Source organism: Gossypium arboreum, chromosome 6 (genome assembly GCF_025698485.1).
Source record: "Gossypium arboreum isolate Shixiya-1 chromosome 6, ASM2569848v2, whole genome shotgun sequence".
Taxonomy (NCBI): Eukaryota; Viridiplantae; Streptophyta; class Magnoliopsida; order Malvales; family Malvaceae; genus Gossypium; species Gossypium arboreum.
In genome coordinates this window covers 75,635,115-75,648,439 of record NC_069075.1, presented here as the reverse complement: position 1 = coordinate 75,648,439, position 13,325 = coordinate 75,635,115, and positions in this window count along the sequence as shown.

Genomic DNA, 13,325 nt, shown 5'->3' with positions numbered 1-13,325 from the left:
GTTCAATCGGGATTTCAAATGCTGAATCATTGTAGAATCATTATCGAACGTGTTCGAAGTCTCGTGTTCACAATTTATGCAATATCAAAACATTTAAAATACATTTATAATGAAACTTATTAGATACTAACTTTCCTCGGATGTAAAAACGGCGAAATAGATCAATTAGTCGATAACTTTGTTTTTCCCTCGATCTAGATCCGAGTTTCGCTTTTCTTATGTAATCAAAATTAACTTATTTAATCATCTCTCTATTCAATTTAGTCCAAAATTCACTTTAAGATACTTTTACACATTTACCCCTAATATTTCACAACTTTTACAATTTAATCCTTAAACACAAATTTAATACAATTTAAGACTAACCCATGCTAGCCAAATTTCTTTAGCCCATATTTTTCATTTATTTCACATTTTAACCAAAATTTTTTCATATTTCACAATTTAATCCCTAATGTAATAGCCCGATTTTGGGCTTAGTCGAAACAATGGTTTCGAGACCATAAATCCAAAGTTAGAGAAACTATTTTATTATTTTTAATATTATCTTATGTGTTATAGCATGATTATATAGGTGCATAAAAATTTTGGTGAATTAATTTTAGCGATTGTGAACCCAATTGTAAAAAAAGGACTAAATCGCATAAAGTGCAAAAGTCCTATTTTGATAGCTAAGGGTGTTAAATAGCTAGAGAACCAAAATTGGGGGTCCTTAAAGGGAAAATATACCCTTGGTTAATTGATGGCCGGCCATAGGAGACAAAAGATAGAGAAAGTCAGGTTTGGTGGAAATTTGGTAATTTATTTGACCAAAATGAAATAAAATAAAGAGGAAAAGATATCATATTTTTCTCGCCCTATTCACCACAAAAAATACTAGAAAAAATAGGGGTTTGGAAGCTTGAAAAATTGCAGCCACTCTTTACCTTCACAAGTAAGTGATTTTGATAGTTTTTTTTTTATGATTTTTGTATTTTTAGACCCATTGTAACATGAGCTTTCAAATGAGGGGACTATTTTGCAAAATGGTGGAAAGTATAGGGATTTAACATGAGAGTGTTCATGTTGTTTTCTGAAATTTTATGGAAGAAAATGAATCATGGTTGTGAAATAAACAATTTTTGTGAAGTAGTTTTCATGGAAACCCTAACTAAGGACCATTTTGCATAAGCTATAAAAATAAGTGATAAATGTGTGAAGTAATAAGAATTTTGGGCTTCTCCTAGTGCAAAAGGTGTTCGGCTAGGCTTGGATAGTGAGAAAATGTGATAAAAAATGATTTTCGGACTTAGGGATAAAATGGTCATTTTGTGAAAATCTAGGGGCAAAATGGTCATTTTGCCAAATTATGAATTTTAGAGTGCCTAGATCAATATGATGATGAAATGAATGAATTTCTATCATTTTAGATCAAGAATTTCAAAATTCAGGCCTAGACCGGGGAAAAAAAAGTTAGTGGACTAAGTCAAACTAGTCACCTACATTTTGTATACCGAGGTAAGTTGTATGTAAATAATACAACTACATTGTTATTATATGGGTTTGAATTAATATAAAATAAATTGCTTGTTTGTGGAAATGATTATGTATGATGAATATTGAAATAGTAGAACTCCCGTTTGAACATTAGGAAACAAATAGGATATTCACGCTATGACATTCGGGTTATTTGTGTGCTAGTGTAAGACATGTATGAGACATGCATCGGCCACATTATGAGAGCCAGTGTAAGACCATGTCTGGAACATGGCATCGACATTGAGACAAGAGCTAGTGTAAGACATGTTTGGGACATGCATCGGCTTTAAGATGTAAGCCAGTGTAAGACATGTCTGGGACATGCATCGGCTACGAGATGTGTCAGTGTAAAACCATGTCTGAGCATGGAATCGGCATAGATATGTGAGAGCTAGTGTAAGACCATGTCTGGGACATGGCGTCAGCCTTGATCTCGATAGTCAGTTTAAGACCATGTCTGGGACATGGCATCGACTTGATGGATGAGCCAGTGTAAGACCATGTTTGGGACATGGCATCGGCATCATACCCTATGTTTAAGGCTTAATGAATATTCGATAGTATTCCAAATGGTTCAACGGTGAGAGTTACATTTTAAGTTAAATGAGAAAAGTATAACCATGTTGTGAGTGGTACAGGTGCCTATTTGAAATGTATGAGACATGAGCTCAATATATATATGGTATGTGAATTGTAATTGGTTAGTGACAAGTAAGTTGTGCTTATGCCTACTTTTGTACTATAAGCATGATGATGAATGGTAAAGCTGCTGTTATATTTATTTGCATGCAACTTACTAAGCTTTATGCTTACTCCCCCTCTTTTCCATTTTCTTATAGTGCCGCCTAACTAGCTCGAGGATCAACAAACGTCGAAGGCATCAATCACATTTTCAGCTGAAGCACTCGGTATAATTAGATTTATCATTTTGAATATGGCATGTATAGGAACTTACACTTTTAAGTTTTGTGTCATTGTTAATTGGCCAAATGTGATGGCTCACCTTACCATTTGATTCATTTTGTATAAGGCCATGAAAAATGGATGCTATTGAAAGTTATTATATGAATGCAAGATAGTCTTTCATGAATGTGAAATTGTTGGCATGTTTGAGTACATGAAATGTATATAAGCCTTAGCTATGGTTGTTTGGTTCAGAAATCATATTAAGTTAGATGTTGATATGTTGGCCGGCATTAGATTGTGTTGCAGGGTGGCAAAAGGCTTGGTAGATAGCCTCATATTGTCCACATGAGTAGACACACGGGCATGTGTCTAGGCCGTGTGTGACACACGGCCAGCCCCATGGGCGTGTTGTCTGGCCGTGTGTCCCCTACACGTAAAAATTGCAAGTCAGTATGCATGGTAGTAAACACATGATCAGAGATACAGCCGTGCGTCTCAACCATGTGAAGGGAACGGCCTAGCACACGGGTGTGTGCCTTGGCCGTGTAACCCTTAAGGATTGCTGATGTCAGAAACAGAATGTCAAGGTTTTTGAACACAGGTGTGTTGAGGCCATGTGAGGGACACGGGCCATGGATACGGGCATGTGCCAGGCGTGTGAAAACCCTTGTAGTTTCGAATTGAAAAATAAATCTATACGGGTATAGGACATAGGCATATCCCTAGGTGCTTAGGCTATGCATGCCACACGGGCCATCAGCACGACCATGTTCAAGTTCTGCACGGGCATGTTGCCCATCCACACGGGCGTGTGCCCTGTTTCAAAGGTCATTTTCCTAGTGTTGGTTAAAGGACCCGAGTTGGTCCTAAGTAGCTTCCAAGAGGTGTTTTGGGCCTTGTAGGTCCATGATAAGAAGTTTTAGACAAAGTTTGAAAAAAGCTTTAAGTTTCAACGGGCTCGTATAATCTGACTTGTACGTATATATGTAATTTGTGAACGGTAATGCCTCATACCCAGTGTCGGCGTCGAACTCATGTAAGGGTGTCACCTAATTTGCATTTTCACTAAAAAGTGAAAATCAAAACACACATGTATTCATCAATGGTAACATCCTAAATCTTTAACAGTTTTGCAAAATAGTCCCTGGGCTAGTTAGACCTAGTTGCAACGATCTAAAAAATATAGAAATCATTAAAAACGAGACAAAAATGATACCTTAATAAGCTATTAAACCATGTCCAAATGGAAAACCTAAAAGAATAGCTTTCTTCTCTTTAAAATCGGTTGAAGATAATGACATTAGGTGAAGATTTTATTTTGTTCTATTTATTATAACTTAATTCCTAAATACCAAAAATATAACATAAAAATAACTTAATACTTTTCCATACTTGTCCACTCAAGCTAATAATGGTAAAATTACCACTTAAGGACTCTTAATTTAAGTTTTATAGCTATTTAACACCTTTAGCTAATAGAACAAAAGTTTTACACTTTATGCGATTTAGTCCTTTTTGTCGAATTAAACACTTAAACGATAAAATTTCTAAATGAAACTTTCACACAATCATTCAATCATGTTGTAAACATTAAAATAATAATAAAATAAATATTTTGACCTTGGATTTGTGGTCTCGAAACCACTATTTTGATTTGACCAAAAACAGACTGTCATAACTCTACTCCCTTAGGGATTTTTGTCCTCGAAAATCTTACCAATGAATAGGTTAGGTTACCGTTTTCTCATAGCTTCTTTGGGCTCCCACTTAGCCTCTTGAAGACCGTGCCATTTCTATAAAACTTTTACTAAAGCTATGCTTTTATTTCTCAACTGTTTAACCTTTCGAGCTAAAATTTTGATTGGTTCTTCGTTCTATGTCATATCAGGTTGAATCTCAATATCTAACAGAGAAATTATGTGTGATGGATATGATCTATATCGTTGTAACATTGACACATGAAACACATTATGGATCTTTTCTAATTCTGACGGTAATGCTAATTGATATGCCACTGGACCTATTCTTTCAATGATCTCATATGGCCTGATGAATCGTGGACTCAGTTTACCTTTACGACCAAATCGAAGGATTTTTTCCACAGAGAAACTTTCAGAAATACTTTGTCACTAATCTAAAATTCAATATCTTTACGTTTCAAATCCGCGTACGATTTTTGTTGATCTAAAGCTACTTTCGAACTATCGCAAATTACTTTCACTTTATCTTCAGTCTCTCGGATCAAATCAACCCCATGAATCTTTTTCTCACCCAGCTCGGTCTAGTACAGTGGAGTTCAGAATTTGCGACCATACAAAGCTTTGTACAGTGCTATCTTTATACTCGATTGAAAACTATTGTTATATGCAAATTCAACCAAAGATAAATATTTCTCCTAATTGCCTTGAAACTCTAAAATAACATTGAAGCATATCTTCGAGAATCTATATTACTCTCTCAGAGTGATCATCGGTTTGCAGATGAAATGCTGTACTAAAATTCAACTTCGTACCCAGAGCTTCTTGCAATTTCTTCCAAAATCGCAATGTAAACCTTGTATCTCTATCCGAAATAATCAAAACTTGCATCTTGTGCAATTTAACAATCTCTGAAATGTACAATTCAGCCAATTTTTCAAGTGAATAATCTGTACATACCAGAAAGAAATGTGCTGATTTCGTCAGTTGATCACGACAACCCAGATAGCATCTTTCTTTTTCGGAGGCAGAGGCAATCTCGATACGAAATCTATCGTAACTCTATCCTACTTTGACTCTGGTATCATCACCGGCTGTAGTAATCCCGAAGACACTTGGTGTTTGGCTTTGACTTGTTGATAAACTAAACATCTCAATACAAATTTTGAAATGTCTTATTTCATGCCCAACCACCAATACAATTGTTTCAAGTCATTGTACATTTTGGTACTCCTCGGATGAATAGATAAACAACCATAGTGTGCTTCGTGTAAAATTTTCAGAATAAGCTCGAAATTCTTTGGTACGCAAATTCTGTTTTGGAACATTAAACAATCACCGACTCTGATCTGATAGTCTGAATCACTATTCGACTCACATTACACTCTTTTAGCTTGTAACTCGGCATCACACTTTTGAGATTCACAAATTTGCTGAAGAAAAACTGGTTTAGCTTTCAACTCTACTAGAATCGAACCATCATTGGACAAAGTCAGTCTTGTATTCATTGCTCTTTAAGTAAATGGAGATTTTTTACTCAAAGCATCTGCGGCTACATTTGCTTTCCCCGGATGATAATCAATTACTAACTCATAATCTTTCAATAGCTCGAGTCATCTCCATTGTCGCAAATTCAAATCTTTCTGGGTCATTATATATTTCAAGCTCTTGTGATCGGTAAAAATGTGACACTTTTTACCGTACAAATGATGACGCCAAATTTTAAATGCAAAAACAATAGCAACCAACTCTAAATCATGCGTCAGATAATTCTTTTCATGTGGCTTCAACTGTCTGGAGGCATAAGCTATCACTTTACCCTCTTGCATTAAAACACTACCCAAACTGTTCAATGACGCGTCGCTATATATCACAAATTCTTTACCCGACTCAGGTTGAATCAACACTGGTGCCTCTGTTAACAATGCTTTCAACTGATCGAAACTCTGTTGACATTTCTCGGAGCAATCATCGAGAACCCTTTAACAAAATGTCGATAATAACTAGCTAACCCCAGAAAACTTCTAACTTCATACGCATTTCTCGGTGGTTTCCAGTCAACAACTGCTGAAATATTTCTCGGAATCAACTCTTATACCTTCTGTTGAAACAATGTGCCCCAAAAATCTGACTTCTCGGAGTTAGAATTCACATTTGCTAAATTTAGCAAACAATTGCTTATATCTCAAAGTTTGAAGCACAATTCTCAAATGTTCGACATGCTCAGACTCATCCCATGAATAGATCAGAATGTCATCAATGAACATAACAATGAATCTGTCTATATACGGTCTAAAAATTTGGTTCATCAAATCCATAAAGATTGCAAGAGCATTAGTTAATCCAAAAGGCATAACAAGGAATTCATAATGTCCATACCATTCTGTAAGCAATTTTTGGCACATCCGAATCTTTAACTCACAACTGATAATAACCAAACTGCAAATCAATCTTCGAAGACACTGTTGCGCCTTTCAACTGATCAAATAAATCATCTATTCTCAGCAACAGATACTTATTCTTTATTGTAACCTTATTGAGCTGTTGATAATCAATACACATTGATACTTCTTCTTTATCGTAACCTTATTGAGCTGTTGATAGTCAATACACATTCTTATTAACCCGTCTTTCTTCTTTACAAATAATACTGGCGCACCCTAGGGTGAAAAACTAGGTCGTGCAAAACCTCTATCCGTTAACTCTTGAAACTAAGATTTCAACTTTTTCAATTCTGTTGGAGCCATTCTATATGAGGCTATAGATATCGGTGAAGCTCTCGGTACTAGCTCAATAGCAAATTCAACCTCTCTGATCGATGGTAACCCTAGTAATTCTTTTAGAAACACATCCGAAAACTCATAGACTATTGACATTGATTCAATCTTTGATTCAAAAACTTTTGTATCTAGCACATACGCAAGGCAAGTTTCGCAACCTTTCCTCACACATTTCTGAGCTAACATTAGTGAAATCACAATTGGCAATCCATTTGACTCATCAAATTCAATTCGAAGGATTTCACTATTCTAACATTTCAATTCAATAGTCTTTCATCACAATTCAAAATGGGATCATGTATCGTCAACCAATCCATAACCAAAATCACATCAAATTCATCAAATGGAAAAAGCATCAAATCAGCCAGAAAATAGTAACCTCGAGTCATTAAAGGACAGTTATTGCAAACTTTATCAAGTAGAACATACTTGCCTAAAGGGTTCAATACTTTAATCACAAACTCAGTAGACTCAACAGGCAATTTCTTACTAAGCACTAAATTCATATAGATATACGAATGAGTTGATCCAGGATCAATCAATGCAATCACATTAGTGTCATAAAGAGAAAATGTACCGGTAATAACATCTGGTGATGACACGTCTTCACGAGCGTGAATAGCATAAGCTCTAGCAGGTGCTCTACCTCGGATCTCATAGCTGAATCTTTTGTCGTACCTCTACCACTGGTCACATTTCCTACATTTCTCGGTGGCCTTCCTCTATTAACTGTGTTGCTCGGTCTAGCATTCTGAACTTATCTTTCTCAGGTAGCTCTGGGCAATAACATATGAAATGATCTTGTGAACCATATTTGAAACAAGCCCGATTATTCATTCTATATTCACCAAGATGTCGTCTTCCGCATTGCTGACATTTAGGTCTATAATTTTGCACACTACCAACACTCGATATGTAACACCCCGTACCCGAGACCATCGCCGGAGTCAGACACGAGGTGTTAACGGACTTAATTCAATTATTTATACAGTTCATTTTAAAATTTCTAGACAAGCTGGCTAACTGCGTCACTGTCACCTTAAAAATCATATCTCGAGTTCCAAAACTCAAAAACTGATTCTGTAAATTTTTCCTGAAACTAGACTCATATATCCATCTACAATTTTTTTTCTAGAATTTTTGGTTGGGCCAATTAGTACAGTTTATTAGTTAAAGTCTCCCCTGTTTCAGGGTTTGACTACTCTGACCTTCATGCATTACGATTTAGATATCTCCCTATACAGGGCTTCAATACTTATGTCATTTGTTTCTAAAGAAACTAGACTCGAAAAGGAATCTGTACATATAGGGCATGACTTCTAATTATCTCTGATTAATTTATAGTGAATTTCCAAAGTCAGAACAGGGGATCCAGAAATCGCTCTGGCCCTGTTTCACGAAAACTTAAACATCTCATAAAATACGGCTCATATGATCGTTTCGTTACTTTCATATGAAAATAGATTCATCAAGGTTCTATTACATGATTTATTCACTATTTAATTCCATTCCTACTATTTTTAGCGATTTTTCAAATCCACATTACTGCTGCTGTCAGCATCTATTTTTAAGGTAAACTTTACCTATTTCATGGTTTTCCATGGATCAACTAGAATTTTGTCATACATAGTACCAAAATGATCGTGATTAACCATTCCAATGGCTAATCGTTACCAAACATTTCCATACCACTCAATGAACAACATACAAAATGATTAAAATGCTATGCTCAATATATATATAAGCCATTTTCGCATGGCTATCCAAATATATACATTACCAAAGGTACTTGACTAACAACAAAGGGCAGTTCTATACATGCCATTATCAGAGTTCAACTAAAAGAGTACCAAAAGGGCTTTGATAGTGTGGGCGACTTCGACTTTGACACTCCCGAGTCCGATAGCTGACGAGCAAAATCTATAAAATAGAGAATCAAAGCAACGGAATAAGCATTTAATGCTTAGTAAGTTTGAGTAATGAAATCATGCACAACTGAAGTATAACATTCATATGATTAAACGAATAATTTCATATACACATATTCTCAAAATCATACCTACTTCACATTTCCAACCCTTATATTCATACATAAGGAATCAACTTGGCTAAAGGCCGGAAGCTTGTTAATCGATTGAGCGAATACTATTTAAAAGGAATCAACTATTCCAATGCATATACGAAACATACCTCATCGTTGGGATTTTACGAGCGTATTAATTGAAAGTATTACAACAAGATCGCTCATTCCCAAACCAAGTACCTTCAGGATTTAGCCGGATATAGCTACTCGCTCAAATGCCTTCGGGACTTAGCCCGGATATAGTAACTCGCACAAATGCCTTCGAGACTTAGCCCGGATATAGTAACTTGCACAAATGCCTTTGGGGCTTAGCCCAGAATTAGTCACTAGCACAAATGCCTTCGGGACTTAGCCCGGTTACCATCCGAATATTCAAGCACATATATCAATAAATCATATCACATCTATATTTCATTTTCATCACTAGAACTCAAACACAAGACACTTGTCAACCATTCCCATTTTTCGGCTCAATAGCCACATACAAAGAGCATGATTTGATTTGCTTTATGACATGATCTCTATGCACATTCGGCTACCCGTCATAAGTATAAACTAATTATCTCGACATATAATTCAAATAGAATCATTATATCACCGTTTATTTGTTATGCTTATATGTCATAACTTAATCAAATCATAAACTACATTCCATTACTCAAAGACTTACCTCGGATGTTGTCGAACGATTTCGACGGCTATTCAATCACTTTTTCCTTTCCCTTATCCAACTTTGATCCTCTAAGCTCTTGAGCTAATTCAGACAAATTTAACTTATTAAAGTCTCATTATGCTAGCTTATGGCCGAATATGACAAGAAATTTAATAGGTCATATAGCTACTTTTAACTCAAATACAAAATGGTCATACGCATTTTTAATCACATTAAGCAATTTAATACAATTAATTTAACATTTCCTCATGTACACCTTTATGACCGAATACACATATCATTAACCTAATATCAATTAACTAAGCACTTTAACAAATTTTCTTTAACTATACACACATTCGGCAATGACAAAGACAATTTAACAAACCTTAAATTCAACTTATAACAATATATACTCAATATTCAAAACATTTAACATCACTTCATCATAATTTTACATCATGGCGAATGCTCCTTTTAAACCATTTACCCTCACAAAGCATAAATTTCACCATCAAACTTACAAGCTTATAATCCCATGAATTTTAACATCATAATATCTATCCAACTCTCACTCATTAATTTCTATCATAAATCTCAAAATCTATAGTTTTCTTTTTTTCTACCCATGACCGAAACCTCCAACAACACCAAATAAAAATATACTTCATGGGTTTAAGGTAGAACCAAGAAAGGAACTCATAAATATCAAGATATAAGCAAACTATCATTGTTCATCTAGATTTAGCATGAAACAACAACCATCACCCTTGTTAATTACCATAGCCGAAAACCTTACTCATTCCAAAATCAAAATTTCAACATGGGTTACAAAAATAACTTGATATCTCACCCAAGATCAACTAAAATTTCAAGAACTAGTATAAACTCCTTACCTTAATATTAACCTAAGATGACCGAATGCTTCCTCCTTCTTCCTCTTTTCATTTCGCCAAGAAGAACCGATTTCTCCTTTTCTTTTCATCACCCTTTCATTCTTCTTTTCTTTTATTATCCTTATTATTTCTTTTATTTATTTCCTTTCTTTTACATAAAATAATAACCATTTAATTAAGATTTACTACATATTTTAATATATGTACCATCATGGCCGGCCACTATGTATAAAAAAAAAGGAGTATTTGACATGCAAAACCATTGTTTTCACTACATGCTTTAATAGATCCTTATAGATTAACCTATCACATTTCAAAAGTATCACACATAAGTCCTATTAACTAAATTCACATGCAATCGACTAAATCGAAGCTTAAAACTTTCACACATTCATATTCACATATTTTAGACAATAAATATCATATTCAAATACTTCGGTGACTCGGTTTAGCGGTCCCAAAACCACTTCCCGACTAGGGTCAATTTAGGGCTGTCACACGATACTGACGTAGCTTGAGCTTTAGGACTAAGTATTGTTTTCCAAGATCTCTACTCTAATGCCCAATTGAAATATTTGGACGAGTGGACGAATCTCTGAATTTCTTTGATAAAGATTGATATGGCTTACTCATCGATCTTTTTCTCGAGTCTCTAGCCTCTGAATCTGCTTTTCTTTTTTCTTTGCTAAGCTCCTCTTCTTTGCAAGCTCTATCAACCAAGATAACAAATTCTTTCAATTCTAGAATTCTGACTAGAAGTTTAATATCCTTGTTCAACCTATCAATGAACCGCTTGTACATGATTTCTTCAGTGGAAACATACTCCGAGCGTACTTGCTCAACTGTACAAATTCTCGTTCGTACTCAGTCACAGTCATACGGCCTTGTTTCAATTCTAGAAACTGATTGTGTTTTTTATCGAGAAACCATTGACTTATATAGTTCTTCCGGAACTCAGTCCGAAAGAATTCTCAGGTAACTCTCTCTCTCTGTACCACAAACATCAAAGTATTTCACCATAGATACGATGTGTTTCTCGATAATGAAATAGCACACTTTGGACACTTAGTTGGCGTACACGAAAGTTCATTAAATACCCGAATAGTGTTTTCAAGCTAAAACTCAACTCGCTAGGGATCATCATCAACGGTAGCTCTGAACTCCTCAGCCCTGTACTTTTAGATTTTATCTATTGGTAGCTTATTTAGTCATTGAAGTTCCACAACTTGAAGGGCTACGAGAACCGGTTGGGGATTAGGTGGCGGTGGAGGTTATTGAGCTTTCAGATTTGTTTGGACAAATTGTGTGAACCACTCGTTCTTCATTTGGAAAAAGACTTCTTTAGCCTCTCCTCCATGACTACTTGATACATTTCTAGATTTAGATGGTGCTATCCGTTGAGTTGGAGCTGGCACATTACTCTCAACATCATCAGCCATAGCTCGATCAGGATCTATTGACTATACGAAAACACATTTTAAATTGTCAGGAGTCATCACACTATTATAGGTTATATATGGCATGTATAGTTAGACTCTCACACATGCTACGTTAGTCGGAGAATCGACTAAACCGTAGCTCTGATACTAATAAATGTAACACCCCTCACCTGTATTCAACACCGAAATAGGGTTACAGAGCATTACTAGACTTATATACTAATTACACATTCATTTTGCATACATTTTCACATTTTAGGCAATCATCAATCAGTCTTAAACATATTGTCCCTAATACGAGCCTAGAGGCCCTAAACATGCATTGAGAGTGGTTCAGGACTAAACTGATAACTTTGGAAACTTTTTGAACACTTAAAAAATTTTCTCAAAAACAAGGGACACATGTCTGTGTGGCCTTTCCGTGTCTCTCACACGGCCAACAGACATGTCCGGGTCACAAGCCGTGTGGACATTCGAAATGGGATCACATGGCCGTGTCCCAGTCTGTGTCTGACCCCGTGTAACTCTCTGACTTAGGTCATACGGCTAACACGCACGCTCATGTGGCAAGTCGTGTGCTAGGCCGTGCCAAACCTGTAAGGTATATTGACTTATGCCACACGGTCAAGTCACACGCCCATGTGTGAGGATATGTAGAGCATACTAACTTAATGTAGAATTGCCCAATCAGTTCCCAATCAATTCAAGTTCATTTCAACTGAATGTGCATCATCTAGAAGCTGTCTAATGGCATTCCAAGGCTGAACATAGACATGGGACTTTTTTTTATAAACTTATTCTAGAATTTTTAGTTCATTTAAAGTTGAAAACACTTGATCATTAAGTTATTTGTTTGCCTATTCGGCTAGCCTTAGGACTCTCCTATAAATATTGTGTTATTTGCTAGTTGTATAGACGTTTGGCCATTTTTAATGAACTTTGAATTATTTGTGAGCATTTTTCAACTCTCAAATTTCGTCCAAGACTAAGCTTGACTTATCTGCTAGTCAGTGGAGTCAACTTGTTTCTTTTATTGAACTGATCACTCTCGTAGTGTGGCGTTCACCAAAACTATACCTTTGGTTCTTACCTTCCTAGCTAACGAGTCAAGATCATATCCTATCTCCCAAATCACCTTAAGAGTCCTATAAGTCTCGGGTCAACACTCATATATAGTGTTGGTCCATTCTTGACCCTTAAGCCCATTTCGCTCCATCACCACAAACCACTTCAATTCTTTTGTTTTTCTTGTTAGCCGAACCTATACCATCTTATACTTAGCCATTTTGAACCTATCTTTATTATCTAACTCCATACCTAGCCAAATTCAAACTTTACTTCAAAATAGAACGAT